This window comes from Caretta caretta, chromosome 5 (assembly GCF_965140235.1).
Source record: "Caretta caretta isolate rCarCar2 chromosome 5, rCarCar1.hap1, whole genome shotgun sequence".
NCBI lineage: Eukaryota > Metazoa > Chordata > Testudines > Cheloniidae > Caretta > Caretta caretta.
In genome coordinates, this window is record NC_134210.1 from 11,928,351 (window position 1) to 11,941,071 (window position 12,721).

The 12,721-nt window shown below is 46.9% G+C and overlaps 1 protein-coding gene and 1 long non-coding RNA gene across 3 annotated transcripts in view; one reads left to right on the forward strand and one right to left on the reverse strand.

The window, feature by feature from the left end:
• Positions 1–11,873, reverse strand: part of LOC142072097 (uncharacterized) — a 176,873-nt gene extending 165,000 nt beyond the window's left edge. For both annotated transcript variants that reach the window (XR_012668359.1, XR_012668358.1), the window contains exon 1: positions 11,567–11,873. This is a non-coding gene — a long non-coding RNA (uncharacterized LOC142072097). The remainder of the gene's footprint in view (positions 1–11,566) is intronic.
• Positions 8,876–12,721, forward strand: part of SETBP1 (SET binding protein 1) — a 324,748-nt gene continuing 320,902 nt past the window's right edge. The window contains exon 1 of the mRNA XM_048850114.2: positions 8,876–9,277. The gene's annotated coding sequence lies outside the window, so the exon portion shown is untranslated. The remainder of the gene's footprint in view (positions 9,278–12,721) is intronic.

Consider the following 12,721-nt stretch of genomic DNA (forward strand, 5'->3'; position numbering starts at 1 on the left):
TAAATTACATGAAAACAACTCTTTTGTTGTTAGGTTTTGAACAACCCTCTTTATCTTTTTTTCAAAACTGAAGTGTCAAGCCTAACTTTATAACAGCAACTCTTTAAGGCTTTAATCCTCTTTATAAACCAGTTACTAGAGGATTATGTGGACGGAGACATGTGGTCTGCAATCTATCCAGCTGGGGGCAGCGGGTCATATACATTAAGCCACAGTGCACTACAAGAAAAAAATTACAGGTGTGGAGGAGACGGGAAAGATGGGGTGAGAAAGGAGGAGAGAGGCATGTTATACTAACTCAGAGAGATCGAGGCATATTCAAAAGCAATATTAGACATGGATAGCTAATGTGGAATACTAAGGATGCTGACTGTGCACCCTCTTTATCCAAAGGTCTTGGGGGAATACGTTTTGGTTTAAACAGGGTTTCAGGTCATGGGGAAGCCAACTGGAAGGCACTGAACAGACTACCCTTTGAGTTCTGAAAGCCAGAGTGACAATAAAGAAGTTTTGTCTACTCAGCCCCAGACAAGAGAGTCGCTGGTCAAAAAGCTGCACTACAGATCTCCAACCCCAGGGTTTAGTGAACAAATCACAGTCAGCTTTGCTGGCCAAATGGCATTCTCATTGCCAGGACAGGAACAGGTTCAGCCTTGGCTCAAGTTTGATGCAGCTGTTACTGACTTCAATGGCTGTTGTATGTTCCTATGGCATGGCTGAATTTGGCGAGGGATGCATAACCAGCCTATGGTTAACAGACAGCTGAGGTTATGCAGAATTTGTTAACCTTAGAGTGTACTGCATCCAGACCCTGATCAGTCTAGACTGTGTTAGCCTGACATTGGGCATTCTATTGCCAAATAAAAGATGTCTCTAATACTTATTCTCGCTAGATTGTACCTAGACTACCTAGACAGACCTGGAAGGCACTGTGCCCTAGAGATACAATTGTCTTTCTCTTTCCCCCTTGCTCTGGGTTGTATTAATTTGTTCCTGGTCTATACCAGCAGCAAATTGCTCTACTATCATGCCAGCTCAGCTGTGCTGGTTAGTGTTTTAGAGATCTGGAGCCAGGATTTTGCCAGTTCCCTACCCCTCCCTAGCCACCTGCTTTGGGGTGGGGAGCTTGAGCAGGTGTACAAAATGGCAATATAGAATCAGTAGAGCAGTAGATGAACGGGGCTGATTCCTGCCATCCTCTGGGCTGCATTATTAGGGAAATATTCACAACCCTGAGAATTCTTAATCTGTCCAGTCCTATGTATTCAACACCTGCCTGAGTGCCTCTCTAATATCAAACTATAGGGGCTAGGAGGAATTCTCACCCCTATATTCTACAGCTATACCACCTTGTCAACACTCCTAAATTAACCAACACTGGGCCTGCCCAGTTCCTGGGTGGCAAACCCAGATGTTCCAGGAAATGATGGTGACAATTCAGTAGGTGGCACTCTTCTCTTTGAATCAATACTAATCCAATGTCCCTGCATAGTTGTCCAGGGTGCTGCTAATGATGCCATCTCTCAGATGAGACTTAAAACAGGAGCTGGTGGAGTAATAAAGTGATTCTTGGATAATTACTGGGTAGGCACCTCTGTAAAATGTTTGCGAGATCATAATAGTAGTTGTTCGGGCTACTATGAATCTATTTGTGAAAATCCAAAAGGTTCATGCATTTTAGCAATGGTTAGTCACCTGGAACTTCATCCTGAGGAGTATTGTTCTCTACTTGTCATGATCACATTTTGAAACTTTCAATCATCTACTTTACAGAGGTGAATATTTATTATTAATTACTATAATTTGGCTAGCACGCAGAGTAGTTGTGGGGAAATAAATGTTTGAGATGACCTTGCTTAAAGGTAACGAGGAGTCTAGTGACACCTTAAAGACTAACAGATTGATCTAGGCATAAGCTTTCTTGGGTAAAAAACCCACATGGCTACCCCGCTGATACTTGCTTAAAGATAGAGACAGAGTCAAATTATTCGGTGCAAATAATGTTCATTGCCAAATTTATCATTTTCTGTGTTAAGGTTTTGTAATATTGCACATCAGTGTAGTACATGAGCACTATTTCTTCCTTTGGTAAATCATTCATGAGCCAAACCTAAAAATTGTTGTTCCAAAGTAGTTTTCCCACCTAATTTATGTAACCAAACTTCAGTTTCTGGTTTGCCAGTGAACCATTCACTTTAACTATTGGCTATTCATTTTTCATAGTGTGTGATTGATCCAACTAAGTCACATGGCATTGTTCCTGCTATAATTGGATCATTAAAAATTTTAAATAGAAATAGTTCAAATCTGATCAGTAATTATCTCATGGCACTGTTCACAAGTTTAGGTATATTAATCCTATTGTCTCTGCCACATTTCTACATTGGTACTTATGTGATTCTGCCTAAATTTCTTCTACAGCTTTATAGATTCATGTTAATAGATTTTTAGGCCAGAAAGGATCCTTAAACAGATATTTCTTGGGAGGTGAAGGGCAAGTTCTGGTCTCCTGGCAGAACCCATGTTTTGGTCCCCACTCATCCCCCTACCTCCTCCCACAGGGACTCCAGGTCTCGCTTGGCTGTGGAGTCTCCCCTCTCTCTCTCTCACACACACACAGTGCATGAGCCAGTGCCACCAGGAGTCAAGTTCTCTGCAGACTCCCCTGCGCTCTGCCATACAAGAACAGACTCCCAGGTTGCAACACCATTTGCACTGTGTGCCAGGTCATACCACCATGTGCCCAACCCCTCCTCCATCTCGACAGAAGGGTGGCAGGCCCAAATTCAATGCAGTTGAATCCCTGTGACCAGATCATTATGCCACACACTGAAATTTGGCCTGGGTACCCCTCTGTGTCTATGGAGCGGCAGCTGGTTCAAATTTCAGTGGCATTGCAACCGTGAAGCAGGAGTGAAGTTCCAGAATGTGCTGGCAGCAGCTGTACTGACTTAGTACAGGACTGCTGCTTAAAACTGGTCGGCCCATGGCCCCCCTGGTTCTGCGGCTTATGGAACTTTGAGCAAGCGCTAAAAACGTGGGTAGGGTAGCGCGTTCGCCCTCCATAGCTTCCCCTAACTGGTGTCACTGCCGTTAAATCGTCTAGTCTGACCTCTTGTATATCTTGGGGGTAGGTTGCAAAGGAGGCTAAAAATATAATTAATGCCAGTCAACATGGTTTCCTGGAAAATAGGTCCTGTCAAACCTGTTTTTTTTGTTTTGTTTTTTGGACAAGATTACAGGTTTGGTTGATAAAGGCAACGGTGTGGATATAGTATACTTGATTTCTCCAAGGCATTTGATCTAGTACCATATGACATCGAGACTGAAAAAAAAACTTGCTATTAATTAACAGAGCACACATTAGATAGATAAAAACTCACCAACATATCTCAAAATATAGTTATTAATGGGGAGATATCAGGGAGAAAAACCATTAATAAAGACAAGTGCAAAGTACTTCACTTAGGAAGGAACAATCAAATGCAGAGTTACAAAATGGGGAATAATTGTCTAGTGACATTACTGCTGAAAAGGATCTGGGGGTTATAGTGAATCACAAAGTGAATATGAATCAACAATAAGATGCAGTTGCAAAAAAGGCTAATATCAATCTGGGGTGTATTAACTGGAGTGTCGTATGTAAGATGCGGGAGGCAATTGTTCCACTCTACTGGCACTGGTGAGGCTTCAGCAGGAGCACAGTGTCCAATTCTGGGCATCACAGTTTAGGAAAGATGTTGTCAAACTGGAGAGAGTTCAGAGGAGAGCAACAAAACGATAAAAGGTTTAGAAAACCTGACCAAGTAGGAAAAGTTAAAAAGGGGGTGGGGGACATGTTTAGACTTGAAGAAAGAAGACTGGGGGGGGGGGAATCTGATAAGTCTGCAAATATGTTAAGGATTGTTGTAAAGAGGACGGTGATTGATTGCTCTCCATGTCCACCGAAGGCAAGACAAGAAGTAATGAGCTTAATCTGCAGTAAAGGAGATTTAGGTTAAATATTAGGAAAAACTTTCTAACTGTAAGGGTAGTGAAGCTCTGGCAGAGGCTTCCAAGGGAGATTTTAGAATCCCCATCATTTGAGGACAAACCGCTGTCAGGGAAAGTTTAGGTTTACTTGGTCCTGTCACAGCACAGGGGGCTGGACTTGGTGACTTCTCGTGATCCCTTCGAGACCTACATTTCTATGATTAATGGCGGCGTGTCACAGAGATCAGTTCTTGGTCCAATGCGATTACATTTTTTTTATCAACTCTCTAGATCTGTGTTTCCCAAACTTGGGACATCGCTTGTTCAGGGAAAGCCTCTGGTGGACTTGGCCAGTTTGTTTACCTGCTGCGTCTGCTGCAGGCCAATGGGGGCTGCGGGAAGCAGTGCGGGCCGAGGGACGTACCGGCCGCCACTTCCCACAGCCCCCATTGGTCTGCAGTGGTGAACCGCGGCCAGTGGGAGCCACGATCGGTCGAATCTGCGGACACGGCAGGTAAACAAACCGGTCTGGCCTGCCAGGGGCTTTCCCAGAACAAGCGGTGGACCGGCTTTGAGAACCACTGCTCTAGATGATCATATAAAATTTTTGCTGGCTAAGTCTGCAGATGACAGAGTGGTGGGGCAATGTATAAGGAGGACAACTGGTTATTGTTACAGAGTGGTCTGAATCATCTGGCTAAATGGTCACACTCCAGTACACACAAAGGCAAGGTAATACATATGGGAACAAAAAGTGTAGGCTGTATCTACAAGATGGGGAACTCTGCCTTGAAAAACCTCGACGTGAGCTCTCAATGCAATGCTGTAGATAATAATAGGGGTAATGTAATCCTTGGATGTATAAAAAGGGGAATATCAAGAAGGGACAGAGGTCTGGAATGAACCTCCTGGGTCATTGGGTCCAGTCCCCTGCCATCACAAACAGCCCCATCATATAATCCTGTGTACAAAGTCATCAAGCTCCATCTTCAAACTAGTTAGGTTGTTTGCCCCCATTACTCCTATCAGGAGGCTCTTCTAGAACTTTACTTCTCTAATGATTAGAAACCTTCTAATTTCTAGCCTAAACTTATGCATAAGAACAGAAGAATGGCCACACTGGGTCAGACCAATGGACCATCTAGCCCAGTATCCTTTTGACAATGGTCAATACCAGGTGCTTCAGAGGGAAAGAACAGAACAGCTAATCATCAAACGATCCATCCCCTGTCATCCACTCCCAGCTTCTAGCAATCAGAGGCCAGGGACACTCCGAGCATGGGATTTGCAATAGCCATCGATAGACCTATCCTCCATGAACTTACCTAGTTCTTTTTTATACACCATTATAGTTTTGGCCTTCAAAACACCCACTGGCATCCCGTAGCTGTTACCACTCATGAAAGAGATTTTGGGAGTCATTGTGGATAGTTCTCTGAAAACATCCGCTCAATGTGCAGTGGCAGTGTCAAAAAAGCGAACAGAATGTTGGGAATCATTAAGAAAGGGATAGATAAGACAGAAAATATCATATTGCCTCTATATAAATCCATGGTATGCCCATATCTTGAACATAGTGTGCAGATGTGGTTGCCCCATTTCAAAAAAGATATATTGGAAGAGGAAAAGGTTCAGAAAAGGGCAACAAAAATTATTAGGGATATGGAACAGCTGCCATTTGAGGAGAGATTAATAAGACTGGGACTTTTCAACTTGGAAAAGAAATGACTAAGGGGGATATGACAGAGGTCTATAAAATCATGGTGTGGAGAAAGTAAATAAGGAGGTGTTATTTACTCTTTCTCATAACACAAGAACTAGGGGTCACCAAGTGAAATTAATAGGCAGCAGCTTTAAAACAAACAAAAGGAAGTATTTATTTCACACAACGCAGCGTCAACCTGTGGAACTCCTTGCCCAGGGATGTTGTGAAGGCCAAGACTATAAAAGGGTTCAAAAAAGAACTAGATAAATTCATGGAGGATAGATCTATCAATGGCTATTAGCCAGGATGAGCAGGGATGGTGTCCCTAGCCTCTGTTTGCCAGAAGCTGGGAATGGGTGACAGGGGATGGATCACTTGATGATTGCCTGTTCTATTCATTCCCTCTGAAGCACCTGGCATTGGCCACTGTTGGAAGACAGGATACTGGGCTAGATGGACCTTTGGTCTGACCTAGTTTGGCCATTCTTGTGTTCTTATGGCAACGAGGTATAGGCATAGGTATAGCCTTCATGTCTAGTTTATACCCATTTGTTCTTGTGCCAACATTGCTCTTTAGCTTAAATAGCTCTCCTTCCTCCCTGATATTCCCCCCCCCGGCATTTATAAAGAGAAATCTGATCCCCTCTCAGCCTTCATTTTGGTAGGTGAAACAAGCCAAGCTCTTTGAGTTTCCTTGGGTAAGATAGGCCCTCATTCCCCTGATTGTCCTAGTGGCCCTTCTCTGCACCTGTTCTAGTTTGAATTAATCTTTCTTGAAGATTGGTCACCAGAGTTGCACACAGTATTCCAGAGGAGGTCTCACTGGAGCTTTGTATGAAATCAATGCTTCTCTATATCTACTGGAAATAACCTTGCCTGAAGCACAGTAGAATCACATTCATGTTTCGTCAAAAAATTCCAGACCAGCTCTACTGCTGACTCACTGAACCAGGCTGGACAAGTCACTTCGTCTCTCTGTGTCTCAGTTTTCCTATCTGTAAAATAGGGGTGATGATGGTTAATAGAGCGGGTTGATTTTTTTTTTTTTTTTTGCTCAGGAAGTTTACCTGCCAAAAATTCTCAAAACCCACATGTCGGTGGCAAAATGTCCATGCCATGAAAGATTTCAATTTCCTGCCAAGAAATGTTAAAACTAGTTGTGTTTCATGAGACATAAAATCTCAGGTTTTTTTTCTTTTCATTTTAATATTTCCAGCTCAACCCTTTCTGGATTGCTTGCTTGTTTTGTATTGGTTAGAGGTGGGAGGAAAAGAAGTTGGAAAAGAACAGAAGGGAAAAAAGATAGTGACAGTTTGTCATCTGGCTGGAGTTTGGTAGACATCATGGCAGAGGTGAGTTCTTTAGGAAGGATTTGAAAGCACGTAAAGTAGCAGATGTTCGGACTTTATCTGGGAGCTTTTCCTCATGCATAAGGAGAAACGAGAGACAGCAGAGAGGTATTGACTGGTCTATTGTTATTATTTGTATTACTATAGCTCCTAGAGCCCTAGTCTCAGACCAGGACCCCTGGTCTTAGGTGTTATACAGGCTCCGTATGACAAAAAGACACTTACAATCTAGCCTGTAGATCATTGATTATGTGTACACTGGGCTGAAAATGATTCCAGGCTCGACTGTGCCTTACAGGACAAGTGGAAGCTCACCATCCAGCTGGAGCTCTCAGATGGAGGGACTTCTAAGGAAGCCCCCGGACTGCTACACTCTGAAGGGGGTGTATAGCATGCACACACCCCTGTGCCCGATGGGGATGGATCACACTATTTCAGGTAACTAGCCTCAGGTAGTCTCCGCACTCAGGGGACTGTAAGGGCTGTCCTTGTGGCTGGTGCCTGCATGCTGGTACAAAGGGGAGAAGCTCCTTGTATCATTGCTCCCTTTATACACCCTGATCCTTTGCAGGTGGGCTGTAGCCTAGCTCTTAAGACACATGGCACCATCTAAACAGGATGGGGTATCCCATGTAATTCCATAAAATAAGAAAACCCTAATGTGGAGGAACCTAAGGTATTTTAGGCTTATGAAATTTCATGGGCATGCACATTTCTAAGTAAAGGCTCCACCTGTTTAGTCCTCACTCACCCTTATTGTTTTCAATAGGATCACTCATGCGAGTAACAACTGACTCCTGTGTGTAAGGCCTGGCCCCCCAAGACTGTAATAATCCCCTCCCCACCAGAAAGCAGTGTATAAGCAATCCTAGGTCACAGGAGCATGGTCCGTGCATGCCATTATTTAAAATAAATCTCTGGGGCTGAAATCTCTGTGCCCGCGTTGTGGTGGTGGGGTAAACAGAACTAATCTGGTTTTCTCTTCCCCCTCTCTGTCTATTTCTTTTCTCTGGCTTTTCTCCCCTGCCCCCAACACTGCCGCTGTCGTGTCAGGTAGTGGCAGTGTTGAGTACATGAACCCGGCGCTGAGCATTACAGCCCTTGTGTGGGGGGGGCTGTGTGTTGGATCCTTCCTTTAAAACAGCAACAACAACGCAACCTACTACTGCTGCAAGTCTCCGGGAGAGAGAAAACCAGACCCGGCACGGAGAGAGGAAGCCACCAGCTCAAAGTGATCGGCTGAGACAACTCATCACCGCCCCTACCTCCTTTAAGGGGAAACAAATTAATAACAGTGCAGCCCACAAGAGAGCAAAAGGCAGCACCCAGCCCCTAGCCCCCGCGTGGACTCTCCGCCTGCCTCCCCAAAGCAGCGATCCGGCCGGGCAGCAGGAGCAGGGACCCCCCCCGCTTCTCTCCCCCCCCCATTAACAAAATATCCTGCCCCCCCCCCCCCGCACTTTTCCCTTACTCCGCTCCGGGACCCGAGCCGCTGAAGCAACCCGCGGAGCGCAGGGGGAGCCATGGAGCAAGCCGCCAGCCGCAACCACCGAGGCAGCGCTGCAGCCCCGAGCAAACTGCCGTGATCAGCGAAACCTTTCCGCCCTGACCCCCCGACCCGCCCGCTCTGCGCGCCCGGGGGGCGGAAAACCCGCAGCCAGGAGCCGCGCCGTCCGCCCACCGAGCAGCATCCCTTTAAAACCAAGCAAAAAAAAAAAAAAAAAAAGCCAGGGGCGAGCGCGGGAGCAGCTCCATCCATTCCGGAGCCAGGATTTGATCCGGTGCATTGACCCCCCCCCATTGCCTTTCTCTCCCCCTCCCCCTTCTCCTTTTCATTTTTTTTTTTTTTTATTATTTCGGATCCGGCTCAAATGAGCCGGGACTGTGAATGTGATTGACTCCGGCTCGCCAGACGCCATTTTCCCCCCTGCTCGCTCTCTCCCTCTCTATTTATCTCTCTATCATCCCTCTCTCTATCCCCGCGCCTTCCCCCCCCCCGCCCAACCCCTCCCCCCGGGCCTGATCGCTCCCCCCGCCTCCCCTCGCCTCTGCGCGTGTTACACGCCCGTGTGCTCCCTGTATCTGACAGATGAGCACCGCCATGGCTTTGCCGCAGCACGAGCGAGAGCACCTTTGGGGGCTCCGGCGAGGGATCGGAACCGGGATCTAAAAAAGAGAAGAAACCCAGCCGCGGGTGGGGGAAGCCGAGAGACGAAGCCGAGAAGCCCCGCTCCGGCGTGGGGGGCTATGGGTTAGTAAACACCCGCCGCCGGGGAAATCTCGCTCCGGATTGCACGGGCGGGTTTGTTGTCTTTGGGCTGCATGCAAAAGTTAATGTCGGTCGCCTGCCTCTCACCCCCCTTGGTGACTTTGCAATGGCGCGGGAAGGTCTTTATTTGGGTGCATTTATATTCCGGGTGTAGGTGATTTCCTACCCCCCCCGAGCCCCCCTTTCGGCTGGGGTGGGTGCATTTTGGAGGAGTTTGTATAATGTGTTTCGTTCCCCCTCTCCTGCACGCCCACCTCCCTTCCCTAGTCTGTCTGAAGCCTTCCTGATGGTGGTGTGGGGTAGGTGGCAGGAGTGTGTGCGCGTGTGGGGGAGTTGGCAGATCTTCTCCCCCCCCTTTGTAAATTGCCGGTTAAGTGGAGCTAGAGAGCAACATTATAACCTTGCTGGGGATTCCCCCCACCCTCCTTTCTTAGTGTACCCGAATTTTGTAATAGCTATAGATGGGATGGTGTCTCTCTCTGCGTGTTAAATCCAATACAGTTCACGTAAGGACTTAAAAGCCCTTGTGTGTGTTCGCTTCACACCAGCCCATTGAAAGGATCTGGGTTTATTTTGACATTGAAAAGGACACGCACTCCATAAAAGCGGCGATTTCCAGTCACAAACGTGTGTGTGTGTGTGCAGGAAGCCAGGGGGTGGGTAATTAACAACGCAGGATCTCCCCCCCCACCCGTCGTGTTTGTTTCAGAAGTAAACCGCGTTGTTAATAATACACCCCCCCTCCCCTGATTATTCCTCGCCACCTCCCTGAAATAAAACCAGGGCAAAAGCGGAGTTAAAGCTTTTAGGGGCTGGGGCATGTAAAAAGCCAGATGATGGGGGTGGGATGGGGGGGGGAGGTTAGGAAAAGACGCTACCTTGTAAAATCAGTCTGCAGATTAGAGCTGCTATTGTCAAATCAAGGCATGGTGACATTCACCCCTCGTTTCCCTCCCCAAGCAGCGCCCTGGTTTGAACTGGAGGTAGTGGACAAGTTCCCTTGCCTGGCAGTGGGAGATAAGACTTATTGAGCCTGAAGCTCGTTGTGATGATCGTGTGTGTGTGATGTACGTGGACATGTGTGTGCGTAGCATGACACACACGGAATAAACAGGCCACGACGGGACAGCCTGTGTGTGTGTGTGTGTGTATTTATGTCTAAAAAGGCAGTTGAGAGAAGGATTTCCGATTCGTTTCCGCTTCAAATAAACTGCACTGATAATCTCATGGTTGACGTCTAATGCTAAAAGGGCAATCTGCCGCGGGAAACTCTTCCCCTAAAGCAGCAGCTTCCCGGTACAAGCAATCGCGCCCCGCCGCCCCCAGCAGCCCCCCCCCCACACCCCTTCTAAAGTTCTCTGCGGCCGAACGTGGGACCCTGTCCGGGTGCATGGAAAGTCAAACTGGATTTGTGGGGGCCGAGGTGCTCCTGGCAAAGATCGCCCCGAAAAGGAACCTGCAAAGGGAACTGACACCGCTTGTCAGTTTCGGCTCCCGCAGCCAGCCCCCCCCACCCACCCCCTGGATCTGGGACTGTGAGCGGCAGACATTGGATCTGCCCCCGGGACGGAACCCAGCCATCCAGCCCAAAGCTCCCCGTCCCCAGCTGGGCGCGAAGGCTTGATCCACTTGGCTCAAGCAGGGGCCAGGGAGCAGCCCCTGTCTTCAGTTCACGTCTAATTGACGCTGAGGGGGGTGTAGAAAGGGGATGAATGGGTTGGGGGGTGGGGGGGATGTGGCAGGGCGGGAGATGCCCTTGCAGGAGGAGAGAATTCAGATGCTGTCTTGAACAGGCTCCAAGTCAATTTCTCTCGTGGCGGCTGTGACAGTCCAGGGCAGGATCGCCCAGACACCTTTATCTCTGCCCTGATGCCTCGGGGATCGACTGCGTCTGTGCCGGCGTGTGTTTTTATATGTGTCTTAAGATAGCTGCTGACTGGGCTGCTCGCTCCGGAGTCGGAGTGCTCGCGGGCGGGTGGAGGAAGAGGGAGATGCGGCTGTGAAACGCAGACGGGGGCAAGGGCTAGATTTGAGCGCTGGAAAAGTTCGCATAAAAATCGATTCCGTGCGTGTTGCTTCTAGTTAACGCACCTCTCCCCCTGGTCTGTAAGGTTTTGCAGGTATCCGAGGCACAGTTGTTGCCGCGAGAGGCAATCCTGTAATCTGAGTTGAGCACTGGGAGGAGTAGGTGGCAAACAAATGTACTAGGGGGACACTCCAGGGGAAACAATATTTCTCTTTTTAATACTGCAGATGAAGGTGTTTCATTACCTGTTAGGAGTAAACAAGCCAGTCGACTGGGTCAGCTTGAGTAGCAGAGGTTCTCCAGTAGTCTATCCAGGCTGCGACATGCCACTGGGTCAGCAGTGTGTTGCCTTATATGTACATCTGTCAAATTAAAAGTATGTTCTAGGCGAGTAAAATGTTGATCCTGCTAGTCCTCTGCTGTCAGGGGAAGTCATTTGATTCCTTTCTTATTGACAGGAGGATTTCAGGGGTAAAGAATTGCCGGCAAATCCAATCCCCTATTTAATATTATGGACCCAAATGGTAACAATTGATTAAACAGCCCCTGCAGACAGAGGACTATGGCAGTAGAGAGAGAAGCATGGTTAAAAACAAGTTCTGCAAACAATGTAGTTGTACTTTAATCTCTGCTGTGATGGGAATGGTTATGTAAAGAGAGAAAAACACATAGGGATTGGAGATTGCTCTTCCGTCCACTCTTGGCTTTGACTTTTTTTCTTTAACTTCTCAGACCCAACATTTTAATTGAAACCAGAAATCTATTGAGAAGTAAGGGAGCCAAGAAAACCTCTGTTTTCTCTGCAACTTGGGCTGGGGAATAAATAATGTTTTGCTGATGTTATTTCAAGTTGCTTGAGCTCTTTGGCTCCTGCCAAAAAAACCCAGCCTTGATTAACACATTATCATTTTAAGAGGATGAGCGATGTGAAATATGGTGAAATGGTGTGTTAGATTTGCGCAAAGCTATAAAGTGTAGTAGGTGCTGGCAACCAAAAGAAATAAAGGCTTTGATTATTAATAGTAATAGTTGAGCCATTTAGTTCTATTTGATGTTTATAGGGTTTCTTTGTTAAGGTCTGTTATTCAGTATAAGTTCAATTCAAACACTTAGAATGAACCGGATCCCAAATTAATCAAATTGGTATTTCCAATTAACTAAAAATAATACTGAGCATCTATTGACCATAAATTCTTTACAATGTAAGAACATCATTTTTGCCTTCATTTATTACTTAATCCCCTTTTATAGTCTATCTCCTCCCTCCCTCTTAGCTCCTTTTCCCCTCCTCTGCCCTCCAGCCTCCCCCCTCTGCCCCCTCACACCTCTTAGGTATATATACCAGCCTACTAACAGGGCTTTTGTTTTTCATTACAAGATTTTGGCTAATCCCAATTCTA